This window comes from Dendropsophus ebraccatus, chromosome 8 (genome assembly GCF_027789765.1).
Source record: "Dendropsophus ebraccatus isolate aDenEbr1 chromosome 8, aDenEbr1.pat, whole genome shotgun sequence".
NCBI lineage: Eukaryota > Metazoa > Chordata > Amphibia > Anura > Hylidae > Dendropsophus > Dendropsophus ebraccatus.
Window position 1 is genome coordinate 18488206 of NC_091461.1, and position 14917 is coordinate 18503122.

At 49.5% G+C, this 14917-nt stretch overlaps 1 long non-coding RNA gene across 1 annotated transcript; it reads right to left on the minus strand.

The window, feature by feature from the left end:
• Positions 1–2915: 2915 nt before the first annotated feature.
• Positions 2916–14683, minus strand: LOC138798436 (uncharacterized). Its single transcript, XR_011364080.1, has 3 exons — positions 14536–14683; positions 12497–12630; positions 2916–3283 (listed from the first exon to the last, which is right to left on the minus strand). It is a non-coding gene; the product is annotated as an uncharacterized lncRNA (long non-coding RNA).
• Between the last annotated feature and the right edge of the window lie 234 nt (positions 14684–14917).

The window sequence follows — 14917 nt, forward strand, 5'->3', positions numbered from 1 at the left end:
AGCTGTAGCATCACGTGGGAACCCTACATGTCGATAGCAGCGATTGGTTGGCCAGATCAGATGACCCTGCCGTATAAGTATCTGGGCCACCGAGGCTTGGCTCACATGCATGCTGGAAGAGATTAGGGAGAGAGCTGCTGCTTGTCAGGGAGAGCGTTAGGGAGGGAATAAGCGCTCCAGTAGGCAGGGAATACTAGAGAAAGAACCCAACAACCCTTTTAAGGGCATAAAATCTTTATTAATTTTTTTTTATTACTCCAGTCTGCTGGCTGGGACTTGCAGTGCAGCTGCCACAATTTTAGAAGCACACTGTGGTGATCTACTGCTGGCAGAAAGGGGGCATTAGGTGTTGCATACAGACCCCTAAGAAGTGCTCAGTACTATTATATTTTTTGTGGCTGGTGGTGCTGCTGTCGTAGATTATATTGCTGTGATTTGTAGTACTCCTGTATAGAACTTCACTGCTCATTGTCCTGTGTAACAGGTGCCATAGACCACAGACCACCACTTACACACAGTCACTATACAACAGCTTCCAACGACTAGTGTGTCCACCAGTATATTAACATTTCTGTATTTCTTACTGAAGCCATACCCAAGCTCACTGCTCATTGTCCTGTGTAAGAGGGTGGCATACACCATAAAGCACCACTTACACACAGACTATACGACAACTCTGTTTTAATGGTTCCCTGTGTTCTCACTGCCATGCTGTGTCAGGCTAAATTTTTGAGCATGTTGCCTTCAGTCGGTAGCTTTGAGCGCGGCAGCACTGCCGTGGGTAAGCGTCAACAGGCGGTGCTCAAACTGCTTAACAGCACCTTCTACTTACTTGGATGTTGTAGTACCTGTTTTGAAGGCAGGATTGACCAGGTCTTTTTAATACACAGGCTACAGCACTTGCCCTCTCTTATATACTCTTTAAAGGATTAAAAGTGTATTCCGGGGCCTCTTAAGAAGACTGTATTGTTATTGTTACTGTCTTGAGGTTGACCACCAGGCTGTTGCCCAGAATTAGGCGTAATGGTGCGATTAGGCAGCTTCAGAGGCATCCATGCATGCTGCCCCTGCTGTTTCCTGTCCATTTCTGTGGTGTTTCCATCATTTTCTGAAGTTTCCAGGTTTTCACACAACCTTCCCTGGGCCGAGCTTGGGTCCCCTGCAAAAATGCTTGAATTGACTTCAATGGGGTTCGTTACTCGAAACGAGCACCCGAGTATCGGGAAATATTCGTCTCGAGTATCGAACACCCGAGCATTTTGGTACTCGCTCATCACTACTATGGATGTTATGGAGATATATGTGCCAACAATTCCCTTAGACTATAAAACAAAGTATAGTGGGGAGCGGAGACAAAAGGGTTACTGCCAGGTTATACAGAGAATTATCGGTATATATAGGAAAGTTGTATTTCACAGACATAATAAACTATGCAGCCAGACTTTATAATCCAGATTATCCAGGTCTCTCAGGATTATCCGCTGTCTCTCGGAAAATAACCTACGTTTTCAGGAGATTCCACTAATATTTTTCTAATAAAACCCGTATTCTTCACGTGTCGTCCTGAATTGTTGGAAAATGACAGTAGTAGAAGTAGAAGTAGTCTATTGGGTGTACTGGTTAGGTATTTCTCCATTCCTCTTTTGATTTCTATGTATACCAGGGGTCTCATTGTGCCAGGGTGTTCCACTTTGTTGGCTGTCAGGGTGCCCCCACAAGAGGTCATGTACCCTGGATTTGGATCAGTCACAGGATGGTATCATGCTATGATTGTGGTCCTGTGATCTCAAGGACTGCAGCCATGATTTCTGGTGGTGCCAGAGATGAGCAATTAGTGAAATATTTTTGAATATCGAGTCGATTAGACCCCAATACTCGACTATTCGATCGAATATCAAATCCCATTAAAATCTATGGGAGAAAAATGCTCAACTCTTGGAAATCAAAATTCGACCACTTGGAGGTCACCAAGTCCACAATGACACCTCAGAAATTGAGTATTTCGAATAGTGTACTATTCGATCGAATACCTACTCGGTCGAGCAGAGCTCGCTCATCACTAGTGCCAATATATGCCAGATGCATGACATTACTTGGAACTTTAGAGAAACTACTAGACTTTGTCTTTATGGAGTTCAGTTAGTATTAGCTGTTCTGAAAATCCCTGGAATCCTTTCCTTCAGTTGGGTCATGTCATGTGATCTCATGGAGACCCCCTGGAAATGACACGTGTTTCTGTGCTCTCAATGGGGTCATCATCTCAGCCAGCAGAAGCTCCTGTCTGATGAGGCTGCATTAACTGTTTGATACAAGTTTTTCAAAGGGAAAGACAGAATCTCCGATTACAGTTACTGATGATGATTGATATAACACAAAAGGAAAAGCACATGCAGACAGATGGCTGCTCATCAAGATAATTTTATTGAAAAGATAAATGACCACAAACACTTCCATAGACTATAGGCAGACAAGTAGGCAAACAACGAGTTTAAATGCAAGACATGCCAAACAATTAAAAGTGCTGAAATTGCCCTGCCTTCTCAGCTGGGAAACCCTATCCACAACAGTGAGTGCCAAGGACATACAATAGAAACATACTCAATAAGACTTCGTCTAAGTGAGATGCAGATGACCGGCACCTATCCGGAATAGTCCAAGCAGGTAAGTTGTGTGGTATGTAGAGATGAGCGAACCTGGAGCATGCTCGAGTCCATCCGAACCCGAACGTTCAGCATTTGATTAGCGGTGGCTGCTGAACTTGGATAAAGCCCTAAGGCTATGTGGAAAACTTGGATATAGTCATTGGCTGTATCCATGTTTACCAGACAACCTTAGAGCTTTATCCAACTTCATCCACCGCTAATCAAATGCCGAACGATCGGGTTCGGATGGACTCGAGCATGCTCAAGGTTCACTCATCTCTAGTGGTATGTCAATATAATGATCAATTTGCGGTGGCTGCAATATCAAGTAAAACATTAGCACTCACCAAACTTGTAGATCGATTCAGTTTATTTCATGGGAAGTGAAGCAAGGGAGAGGGATCTGCAGGTATGCTCACTATTGGGACAGACTGTTTCAGGCAAATGCCTTTCTTCTGACCGGAAGATTTATGGCAAGCCAAACAATCTTTCCAAAAGAAAAGACCTTCCTTCTGCAGACAGCTGTTTTGGAGTTGTTGCCCCCCTCGACAAGCTGCTTCCAGGTGTATAGGGGTTGGGAGAGACAGTGGAAATATGATTGAGTGTGTGGCCAGCTTTGTCTAAATCATCATTAGATTTAACTGCAAGTAAATAAAAAAAAAGCAAGAATAAGATTGTCCATTATTCCATAACCAGACCTTAAGAAGATATAGTTGGTTGATGATAATACACGCAGGGCCGTATTTGTCACTAGGCACCCGTGGTCCGGTGCCCGCAGGGAACACTTTTTTTATTATTAAAAAAAAAAAAAAAACGTCCGTAGGCACCGGCCCACGGGTGCCTAGTCCGCGCCGGGGGGGGGGGGGAGGTGTGACGGAGCGGCCGGGAGCAGGCTGGTGGGCAGGCTGGTTCCCTCCCCCCATGCAGCGCCGAGGTCCGGGGTCCGGGGTGCGAGGCAGGGGGTGAGCTTCCGGCACACACAGTCTGACAGAGGCCGGAAGCTCACAGCTGCAGCCCCGCGTTCCCGGATCTTCTCTCCTGCTCGGCGGCGCTCACGTGATGTGACGTCATCGCCTAGCAGGAGAGAAGATCCAGGAACGCGGGGCTGCAGCTGTGAGCTTCCGGCCTCTGTCAGACTGTGTGTGCCGGAAGCTCACCCCCTGCCTCGCACCCCGGACCTCGGCGCTGCATGGGGGGAGGGAACCAGCCTGCCCACCAGCCTACTCCCGGCCGCCCCGTCTCCCCCCAGCCCCACAGCGTCTGCCCGCCCCCCGGCCCCCCTGCATCCTCAGCTGCCCCCCTGCTGGGGGGCAGCCTCTCCCCTGCCCCCCCAGCCTCTCCCCTGCCCCCCCAGCCTCTCACCTGCCCCCCAGCCTCTCACCTGCCCCTCAGCCTCTCACCTGCCCCCCAGCCTCTCACCTGCCCCCAGCCTCTCACCTGCCCCTCAGCCTCTCCCCTGCCCCCCAGCCTCTCACCTGCCCCTCAGCCTCTCACCTGCCCCCCAGCCTCTCCCCTGCTCCCCCCAGCCTCTCCACCTAACCATCAGCCTCTCCCCCCAAACCTCAGCCTCTCCCACTGCCCCCCAGCCTCTCCCCCTAACCCTCAGCCTCTCCCCTGCCCCCCCCAGCCTCTCCACCTAACCCCTTAGCCTCTCCACCTAACCCTCAGCCTCTCCCCTGCCCCCCAGCCTCTCCCCTGCCCCCCCAGCCTCTCCCCTGCCCCCAGCCTTTCCCCTGCCCCCCACAGACTCTCCCCCTAACCCTCAGCCTCTCCCCTGGTCCCCAGCCTCTCCCCCCTGCATTCTCAGCCTCTTCCCTGACCCCAGCCTCTCTCCCCTGGTCCCCAACCTCTCCCCCCTGCATTCTCAGCCTCTCCCCTGCCCCCCCAGCCTCTCACCTGCCCCTCAGCCTCTAACCTGCCCCCCAGCCTCTCACCTGCCCCTCAGCCTATCACCTGCCCCCCAGCCTCTTACCTGCCCCTCAGCCTCTCACCTGCCCCCCAGCCTCTCACCTGCCCCTCAGCCTCTCACCTGCCCCTCAGCCTCTCACCTGCCCCCCAGCCTCTCCCCTGCTCCCCCCAGCCTCTCCACCTAACCATCAGCCTCTCCCCCCAAACTTCAGCCTCTCCCACTGCCCCCCAGCCTCTCCCCCAGCCTCTCCCCTGCCCCCCAGCCTCTCCCCTGCCCCCCCCCAGCCTCTCCACCTAACCCCTTAGCCTCTCCACCTAACCCTCAGCCTCTCCCCTGCCCCCAGCCTCTCCCCTGCCCCCAGCCTCTCCCCTGCCCCCCAGCCTTTCCCCTGCCCCCCCCCCAGACTCTCCCCCTAACCCTCAGCCTCTCCCCTGGTCCCCAGCCTCTCCCCCCTGCATTCTCAGCCTCTTCCCTGACCCCAGCCTCTCTCCCCTGGTCCCCAACCTCTCCCCCCTGCATTCTCAGCCTCTCCCCTGCCCCCCAACCTCTCCCCCCTGCATTCTCAGCCTCTCCCCTGCCCCCAGCCTCTCTCCCCTGCATTCTCAGCTGCTCCCCAGCCTCCCAGCCCCTCCCCCTGACCCACAGCTTCTCCCTCTGACCCCCAGCCTCTCCCCCTGAATCCCAGCTTCTTCCCTGCCCCCCTACCGCTCCCCCTGACCCCCAGCCTCTCCCCCTGAGCCCCAGCCCCCCCTGAACCCCAGCTTCTCCCCTGCCACCCTAGCTGCCCCTCCCTGCTGGTCCCCTGCCCCCCAGCTGCTCTTCCTTTCCCCCAGCTGCTCTCCCTTTCCCCCAGCTGCCTCCCTTCCCCAGTCACCCCCAGTTGCCTCCCTTCCTCAGTCCCCGCCCAGCTGCCTCCCTTGCCCTGTCACCCCTAGCTGCCTCCCTTCCCCTGTCACCCCCAGCTGCCCCCCTTCCCCAGTCCCCCTGTCGCCCCAGCTGCCTCCCTTTCCCAGTCACCCCCAGCTGCCTCCCTTTCCCAGCCCCCCCCAGCTGCCTCCCTTCCCCAGTCACCCCCAGCTGCCCCTGCAGACAAGTTGTGGTCGGAGAAGTCTTCATGATGCTGCGCCAGATGGAGAAGAAAGCAAAAAGTTAGCGACGGCAATCGGAGAAGACGTCAGCTGTGAGTCATTAGTAACTGCACTGTAATTACTTCTATAGTGTGCAGAGCCTGTGTACCATTGGGGTCTATAAGGGTCAGTTTATTGTTTGCGGTAGTGTACTGACACAGCCCTGCGGTCACTACAGTACACTAGTGCAAACTTTTTAACTAGGACCCAACTACAAGAGCTGCAGGCACTACAACTCCCAGCATATCCTGAGGGCTGCAGACTGTCAGTACTTGCTGGGAGTTGTAGTGCCTGCAGCTGTTGTAGTTGGGTCCTAGGTGCATTATACACTGTATTCTTTGTGGCATATAAGAATACATAGATCTGTGGGGGCTCAGTGTAGGGAAGTGACCGCAGAACATCACTAATAGGGGATAGAACAAAAACATCTCCCCCTATTCCCTATTAGTGATGTTCTGGGGTCACTTCCCTACACTGAGCCCCCACAGATCTATGTATTCTGATCTCCCACAACGCCTCCAGGACCCAACTACAACAGCTGTAGGCACTACAACTCCCAGAACAGTCTGCAGCCCTCAGGATATGCTGGGAGTTGTAGTGCCTGCAGCTGCTGTAGTTGGGTCCTAGGTGCATCATACACTGGATGCTTTGTGGCATATCAGAATACATAGATCTGTGGGGGCTCAGTGCAGGGACGTGACCCCAGAACATCACTAATAGGGGATAGGGGAGATGTTTTTGTTCTTTCCCCTATTAGTGATGTTCTGGGGTCACTTCCCTGCACTGAGCCCCCACAGATCTCTTTATTCTTATATGCCACAAAGCATTCAGTGTATAGGACCCAACTACAACAGCTGCAGGCACTACAACTCCCAGCATGTACTGACAGTCTGCAGCCCTCAGGATATGCTGGGAGTTGTAGTACAGTAGTACAATCCTATGATAACTGCCGCTGTAGACAGATGTATTACTGGACCTTCAGGGCTGATGGTTGTCACCCACAGATTGCAGCCACCAGGAGCCTCTGCACACAGTGATTTATTACAGGGTTGTCCTCTCAGAGACTACAACTCCCAGCATACCCTGAGAGCTGTATAAATGGAGGGTGTTCTGAGATTTGTCACAGATACAGATGAATTCAGGAAAGGACGGGGTCAGCATGTCGTGTCTCACTGGTTGTATATTGGTGGCTCCAGGTACCCCAGTCCAACACTGGACAGAACCAGTCCCCCGGCCTCCTTCCTTCCTCCATCACGTCTGTTTGATGAGAACAGCGGGCATCAAGCAGAGCGGCACCCAAGTGCCAGGGTATATACCATGCATGTACAGTAACGGCGGGGGGGGGGGGGGGGGGGGTGAGGGGGGGGCGCCTCTGCGTGCAAAGTGCCTAGGGCAGCATGAACTCTAAATACAGGCCTGAATACACGTATGCAGTGATGCCAATAGCCCATGTAACCCATGCACAGCACATTCCCTGACAATCAGAGTTACGTATTGCTTTAGGAAGTCAGTAGGGGAATGGTTTCTTGTGGCTGCTATAGCCTCTGAGAAAGGGCAAGCTCAATGTATGGAGAGCCCCAGTGTGCACAGCCTGAAGGGAGAAGCTCCAGTCTTGGTGGAGCCTAGGCAGCCTGATACACAGGTAAAACCCCTGCTAATGTGGGGTCCCACCACTGTGGTTCTTTTCCTTTTCTTGTTTCATACACCTGTCCAAAAAGTTCTTTCATCAGCTTAAGTGGTGCTGGAGTACTTAGAAGTTATTTTATTGTCCACCACTAGATGTCAGTATTGCATATATCTGAGTATTGCACAGCTGTAGTTACTAATGGGTTACTGTTATTTCTGTACCACATGGTCTGTGCTGACTAATAGAGATGCTTCTTTCTCTTAACCTATCCTCTTATTCTCACACACACACACACACACACACACACACACACACACACACCAATGCCAGGGAAGTTTACTTAGGCCCCTGTAGGAGGAGTTTAACACTGGTGGGAGGAAGTGAAAGTAGCTCAGTCTTAGTCAGGTTCCTGTGCAGAAAGGACACAAGGCAAGACAGTATTTGCTGTAGTCAAGCTGGGCCCTGGCTTATGCCAGGTCCCCTGTCAGGGACAAGAAAACAAGTCTACATGTAGTCTAGTCTGCAGTGTGGTAGTAGACAGAGGCACATGGGAGACGCAGACACCAGTTTCTTAAAAGCAACACTTCTACTCACTACGCAGTGTTAAACCACTCAGGAGAGGATGAGTTAGATCACCCTAACCCACGCCATGAACATTTCTAAAAGAGCAGGACAGTATCCTAATAAACAGAGGAACTGATCCAGATAGAGTACGTGGGCTTGTAGCAACTTTGCTCTATCTCGCAGCACGGGTGTAACCAAGTAAACTTGGCCACTCTGCTCAACTCAGGTAACATGGTCTGGGGCTTGTGTCTACCTGATAGGACGGGTCACCCGACACTGTAGGGCAACAGGTGCTACAACGACAAAAAAGGTCGAAACACAGGTGCAAGTATGCTTCTACTTTCAAGTCTTCAGTATTCTACTTCTTCTTCTAAAGTTCCGTCAGAGCACACTTCTACATTGGGTTGGGAATCTCAGTACAAACTTTACTCCCCTGAACCTGCAACATACCTCCTCTCTACTGCTCTAAGCTCACTTTACTTCTCAGCACACACAACCAAGTCAACTTAACTCTTCTACTGTTAAACCAGAAAGTATTCTTACAAGTAAAGAAGATTTATTTATGGTAACAGGATTATTGTTCCAGCACCTACACAGTAGTTACCACACCCTTGGGTCATCTCCCCTTTCTGTGGGTGGCGGTACCGATAGTCCGGGTGGGTCACAACTCCACTCCGGACCACCGTACTCAAGGGACCCCCTCATAGCCCGGCAGGTCACCGACAACAGGGGAAAGGATATAGCCAGCCTCCCTAAAATAAAATCAGGTGTGCTCCCATACCTGAGTACCTCATTTGCGCTGGCGTCATGACAGTACAACTACAGGCTGAGCTGCATTCCAACCAACCACCACAGTAGTGGCGTCACACATCCCCATCTGGCAAGTGACTAGGCGAACGCCCATGCGTGTGCACCCCACACTAAGAAGAGTGTTCAGGACACTCTGGAGTGCAAGGGTACCTGTAGTTGGATGACGCTAAAAGTGAGCATGGCTGTGCTAGGAGCTGAGACCGTTACCAAGTTGCCTAGTACATGTGAAGCATAACTCCCACACGATCTTCAGCTTGCCCATAAAGGGACATATTTCACACTAGGCATGTTACACCCATACATCTAAGACTGCGCTCTCACATATGATTTTATATTTGGGGGGGGGGTTCACTTCTCTGAACTCAGCTCTACTCCTTCTGCTGTGCTGATTGATTTATGAGCCACACCTTCTCTTCTCTGCTAAGTTCCTTCTGGCCACTTCATAGTGATTGGGATCACTGTAGGGGATTATTAGTAGGGATGCCATAAACTGCACTTAGTCATCATGGCCACCTGAGTCAGATGTAGATGAAAATAAAAGGGACAATGACTCTGATCTGAAGAACGACTCTGATCCTAGACGTTTCTGTTAGAGCTTTGTGCATTGCATAGACTTGGGCCAGGGCCGTATTCCCAGCTGCTGCCCTAGGTACTAAATCTGCAGACGCCCCATTTTCACTCACCAATCAGCATCATGGTTTTCTAGTGAACATCATATTGATATCTGATCAGTCTTAGGATGCGTTCCCACATTTACTGTTCGTCACCACATGTAGCGGAAACCAGACCCTCATGCGGTAACTAATAGGCGTATGGCCAATAATCCTGGTAACAACACTTGACTACTGGGGAAGAAATGGGAGCCTGGTTTCGGCCACATGTATTTCTCTACGTGTAGAAACATTGTCTGAATTGCGTTTTTCATGGTTTTTAACGGCTTTAAACATAAACAAATTTCCAAATTGAATCAATGATTAGAGCCGTCTGCATATTGTCTGAGGGAATTCTCACCACAGGATTGGTAGATTGCTCCAGGCGTCACATTTACCACTGGCACACCAGACCTGACCAATACCACCATACTGTGACTGGATAACACCACCGGACCTGACCAATACCGACATACTGAGTCTGGATAACACCGCCATACCAGACTTGAACAATACCGCCATACTGAGACTGGATAACACCGCCATACCAGACTTGAACAATACCGCCATATTGTGACTGGATAACACTGCCATACCAGACCTGATCAATACCACCACACTGTGACTGGATAACACAGCCATACCAGACCTGACCAATACTGTCATACTGTGACTGGATAAAACAGCCATACCAGACCTGACCAATACCACCATACTGTGACTGGATAACACCACCAGACCTGACCAATACCGACATACTGAGTCTGGATAACACCGCCATACCAGACTTGAACAATACCGCCATACTGAGACTGGATAACACCGCCATACCAGACTTGAACAATACCGCCATATTGTGACTGGATAACACTGCCATACCAGACCTGACCAATACCACCATACTGTGACTGGATAACACAGCCATACCAGACCTGACCAATACCACCATACTGTGACTGGATAAAACAGCCATACCAGACCTGACCAATACCACCATATTGTGACTGGATAACACCGCCATACCAGACCTGACCAATACCACCATACTGTGACTGAATAACACCACCACACCAGACCTGACCAATACCACCATACTGTGACTGGATAACACCGCCATACCAGACCTGAACAATACCGCCATAGTGTGACTGGATAACACCATCATACCAGACCTGAACAATACCGCCACACTGTGACTGGATAACACCATCATACCAGACCTGAACAATACCGCCACACTGTGACTGAATAACACCGCCACACTAGACCTGAATAATACCTAAAGCTGTTTCCTTCCCCTGTTGCTTCGTGCTGCCCCCCTACAAGGTGCTGCCCAAGGCACTAAACCATGGGTGCCTAGTGGTAAATCCGGCACTGCCTTGTGCTTATGAATAGACTATATTGCAAATAACCATAAGTTTTTAGCAAACCCCTAAATCGTGTCTTTCACCTCAGAATAGTGATTTGCAGAGCAAGCTTGAAATGAACACTTCAATGCAAAACCTCTCGACATCAGATTAGGCGAGCCATCCGGCTGTTATAATACTCTTTCCCTAAAAACGCTATCACCCACCATTTTAATCATTCTAGAAAATCCTTGTTTGGAATGAGGGTTATTACAGTGATGTTATATTAGCTGGCTCAGATCTCGCCAGGCTCAGTAGTACATTGACTCTGGTAATTGCACTGACTGATGTACTGCGTGGAGCTCTACAGATCTGCAGAACATCGCCGTCTTCCAATTAGATCCATGTCAATTGATTGTATTGTTTGCCAACCCTAAAATAGCGTATGAGCCAGATAAATCCCCTGGATGTTCCTATGGCAGTCTCTGCATGTTCTTTTATTGGGTTCTATACAGTTGCCCGCTGGGTCACAGAGAACCAATTAAGTGATGCCCTCTAATAAAATGTCTGAGATGGTGACCTGCAGATCACTTGTCATGGTGCTGTGACAGCAATGCGAGGAGTTTGAAGTGGAGGGGAGAGGTCACGTCTGTGCACAGCAAATCGTTCTATAATTGTTCTATATACTGTGCGTCTATACACGTCTATTGGGGGAGATTTATCAAACATGGTGTAAAGTGAAACTGGCTCCGTCGCCCCTAGCAACCAATCAGATTCCACCTTTCATTCCTCACAGACTTTTTGGAAAATGAAAGGTGGAATCTGATTGGTTGCTATGGGCAACTGAGCCAGTTTCACTTTACACCATGTTTGACAAATCTCCCCCATTGTGCTACATAGGCACACTTTTTAGGCCCACCATCTAGTAGTATATTTTACTTCATTTGGCCTTCAGGGCTACAGAAGTAAAACTGTATAGATGCTACAATGTGTTGAATCTGTCCTGCACCAACATTGACCATGTGGACAGGATCCCTTCCCACTCTTGCTGTGTACTGTACATTAGGGTCATTTTACACAGACAGATTATTTAAAACAGAGACTTAGGGTACTATTACACGGAACGATAATCGGCCCGATTCGGACGATTATCGCTCCATGTAATAAATACAACAATCAGCCGATGACAACGATCGTCGGCTGATCGTTGATATAGGTTTGGACCTACTTTCGTCGGGCGCTGACCGCGCACTGCTACGTGTAATAGCGGTGCGCGGCCAGCGACTGACGATATACATTACCTATCCACGCTTCAGGGCTGCTGCTGCGGTCTTATTCTCCCCAGGTCCTGCGCACTCTAGCTTCAGAGTGGCCTGTCAGCTGACAGGTCACCCGGCCAATCACAGGCCACGGCGGTCCCAGCTGGCAGGTCACTCTGAAGTTAGAGCGCGCGAGACCCGTGGAGAAGAAGACCGCAGCAGCAGCCCTGGAGCGTGGATAGGTAATGTATGTAGTTTAAACAAGGGCTGCAAGGACATTGGTAACGATGTCCCTGCAGCCCTTGTTTAACGATTATCGGGCGTGTAATAGGTCCAGTAAATAAGCAACGATCTAGCAGATCGCTGCTCGTTTACAGGTATTATCAGGCCCCCGTCGGCCCGTGTAATACCACCCTAATAAACAGAGAACAGGTCATAAAGGACAGACTGAGATTTCTCCTCTTTTCAAATCCATTTCTGGCTTTGGCTTCAAAAATGTTTCAGATAAATCTGTCAGTGTAAAAGGTTCCTCAGATGGAGATACTGACGTGGTCTCACCAACCTGTTCTACCTTGTCTAAGTGACGCTCAATAGGAGAATCTGAGGACTGAGAAGGGTGGGGAAGAAAGGAATCTTCACTGGCATCCATAACCATATGACAAGTTAAAATAACGACCGTTGTTCACGCAACACCAGCTGCAAAAAAATGTACATGATTATTTGTATGGCTGCTGGCAAACAAATTCCATTATTCAGTGCAGTGTGTGTATGATTGTCCGTAGTTTGCATTAACTTCAATGGAAAAGACCGCAGATAGAAAAGAATAGTCATTGTCTTGCGAAAAAGTATGTTGCGGGAACATAGCCTGAATGTGTAGCTCATGAAGAAGGTCATGGGTGGTAGGTAAAGATGTGCAAACTTTTTAAAAGTTTGGTTAGGCAGGTTTGATGAACTTCAAAGTCAAAATCGAAATTTAAAGGAGAAGTCCGGTGAAAATTTTTATTAAAGTATTGTATTGCCCCCCAAAAGTGATACAAATCACCACTTGTCCCAGCACTTACTACTGCATCAAGGCTTCACTTCCTGGATAACATGGTGATGTCACTTCCTGGATAACGTGGTGATGTCACTTCCTGGATAACATGGTGATGTCACTTCCTGGATAACATGGTAATGTCACTTCCTGGATAACATGGTGATGTCACTTCCGGGATAAAATGGTGATGCCACGACCCAACTCCCAGAGCTGTGCGGGCTGTGGCTGCTTGAGAGGGTGATGACAGGGGGACACAGGGCACTGGAGGGACACTGAGCGTCCCTCTGCCATCATCCTCTCCAGCAGCCACAGCCCGCACAGCTCTGGGAGTCAGGTCGTGACATCACCATGTTATCCAGGAAGTGACATCATCATGTTATCCAGGAAGTAAAGCCTTGATGCTGTAGTAAGTGCACTTTATAAGCATTTCCCGTAATAAGGGTATATGTATAACTTTTGGGGGACAATACAATACTCTAATGAAAATTTTCACCGGACTTCTCATTTAAACACTGACAGCTAAAAAATTGCAGGTGTTTAACTGTTTTAGTGCGGTTCAGCAAGTTGGCTCAAAAAAACTTATCTGTCCACCCTCCCCCACTGTCCCCTTCCCGTAATGTCCTCTTACAGGTCTTCATTGTCCCCCACTGATCGCAGTCACCTGACTGAGACTAGAGTGACAGCCCGCTCAGCCAGTCACTGGTCACAGTGCTGTTCCGCCTCAGTCAGTCAGTCAGTGATTCGCTGAGTTGGCTGTCTCTCCCGTCTCAGTCAGGAAGTGGAGACAGCTGCGATCACTGAAGACTCGTAAGAGGACACTGGGGGAGGGCGGAAAGGTAAGCATAGGCGTCCATATTGGAGCAGGTTTGTAACAAACTTTCAAAAAAATTTGTTTCTGTAACGAATCGAACTTTTTGCAAACTTTGTAAGGAATCTGGCTTTGTGAAGTTTGGTTCGCTCATCTTTAGTGGTGGGTATATAAGGTGGTCTGTACACCTATGCCATGTTGCTGTTATGGATAAAAGGACGATTTATCGGATTGGCAAAAGGGGAGAATTATTGGCTTTTCGGCCAAGGGTGGTGGTATTTCTGAAAATGCTGGTGTGGTGACAGTCAGTAGCCCGGGGCCCTGAGCTCCTGCCCTACAAACAGACTTATGTTCAGTCATGATTTGCATAAAAATTGCTGCTTTTTACCGCAATTTAGCAAAAATCAGGGCAAAACTGCAGCCAGGAGACAATGCAGTAACATTAGAGAATATATGTAAGGACCTTATCATGTGACAATGATGTCACCACAGGTCCTTTACAGACCTCATTATGGAGGAAAAAGACTTAAGTTAGTGCTGCCATAGTTACAGTGGGTTGGGGGGCCCAAGCTTGGTGAACAGCCCGGGGTCCATAGTAAAGTTAATCCGCCCTTGGTGACAGTGTATGGCAAGAGGACACCTGAACACCCTGCAGCCATTGGTGGCAGATCCCAAGTGACTGACTAATGTACCATACTGTTACTGAATAAATCCCTGTACAACGGCCAATATTGCCCCGTATAGCAGATCTTTATACCAGGTAAGTGATGATATATCCAGGTGGCATCTTCTCTGATCAGAGTCATCCTCTTGACTTCTCTTCTTCTTCCAGCTCAGACCGCCATGACTCTTTTCATTGTTCAGGGCCTACTTGTTTATCCTGCACACAAGCCCTGGTTGCCCTGTCTGGTGTTGCCCTTAGCAACCAAACAGAGCTCAGCTTTCATGTTACCAGAGCTTATAAAGATAAGAAAGCTGAGCTGTGATTGGTTGCTATGGGCATCACCGTAATAGACAGTTTTGGTTTCAGTATGATTGACAACTCCAGGCCATAGGGTAGTTTCCTTCATAGTGTCAGGACCCATTGGTATATGTATATTGTAGTCCTGGGGCACCTAGTGGTGCATGTTTTACCTACT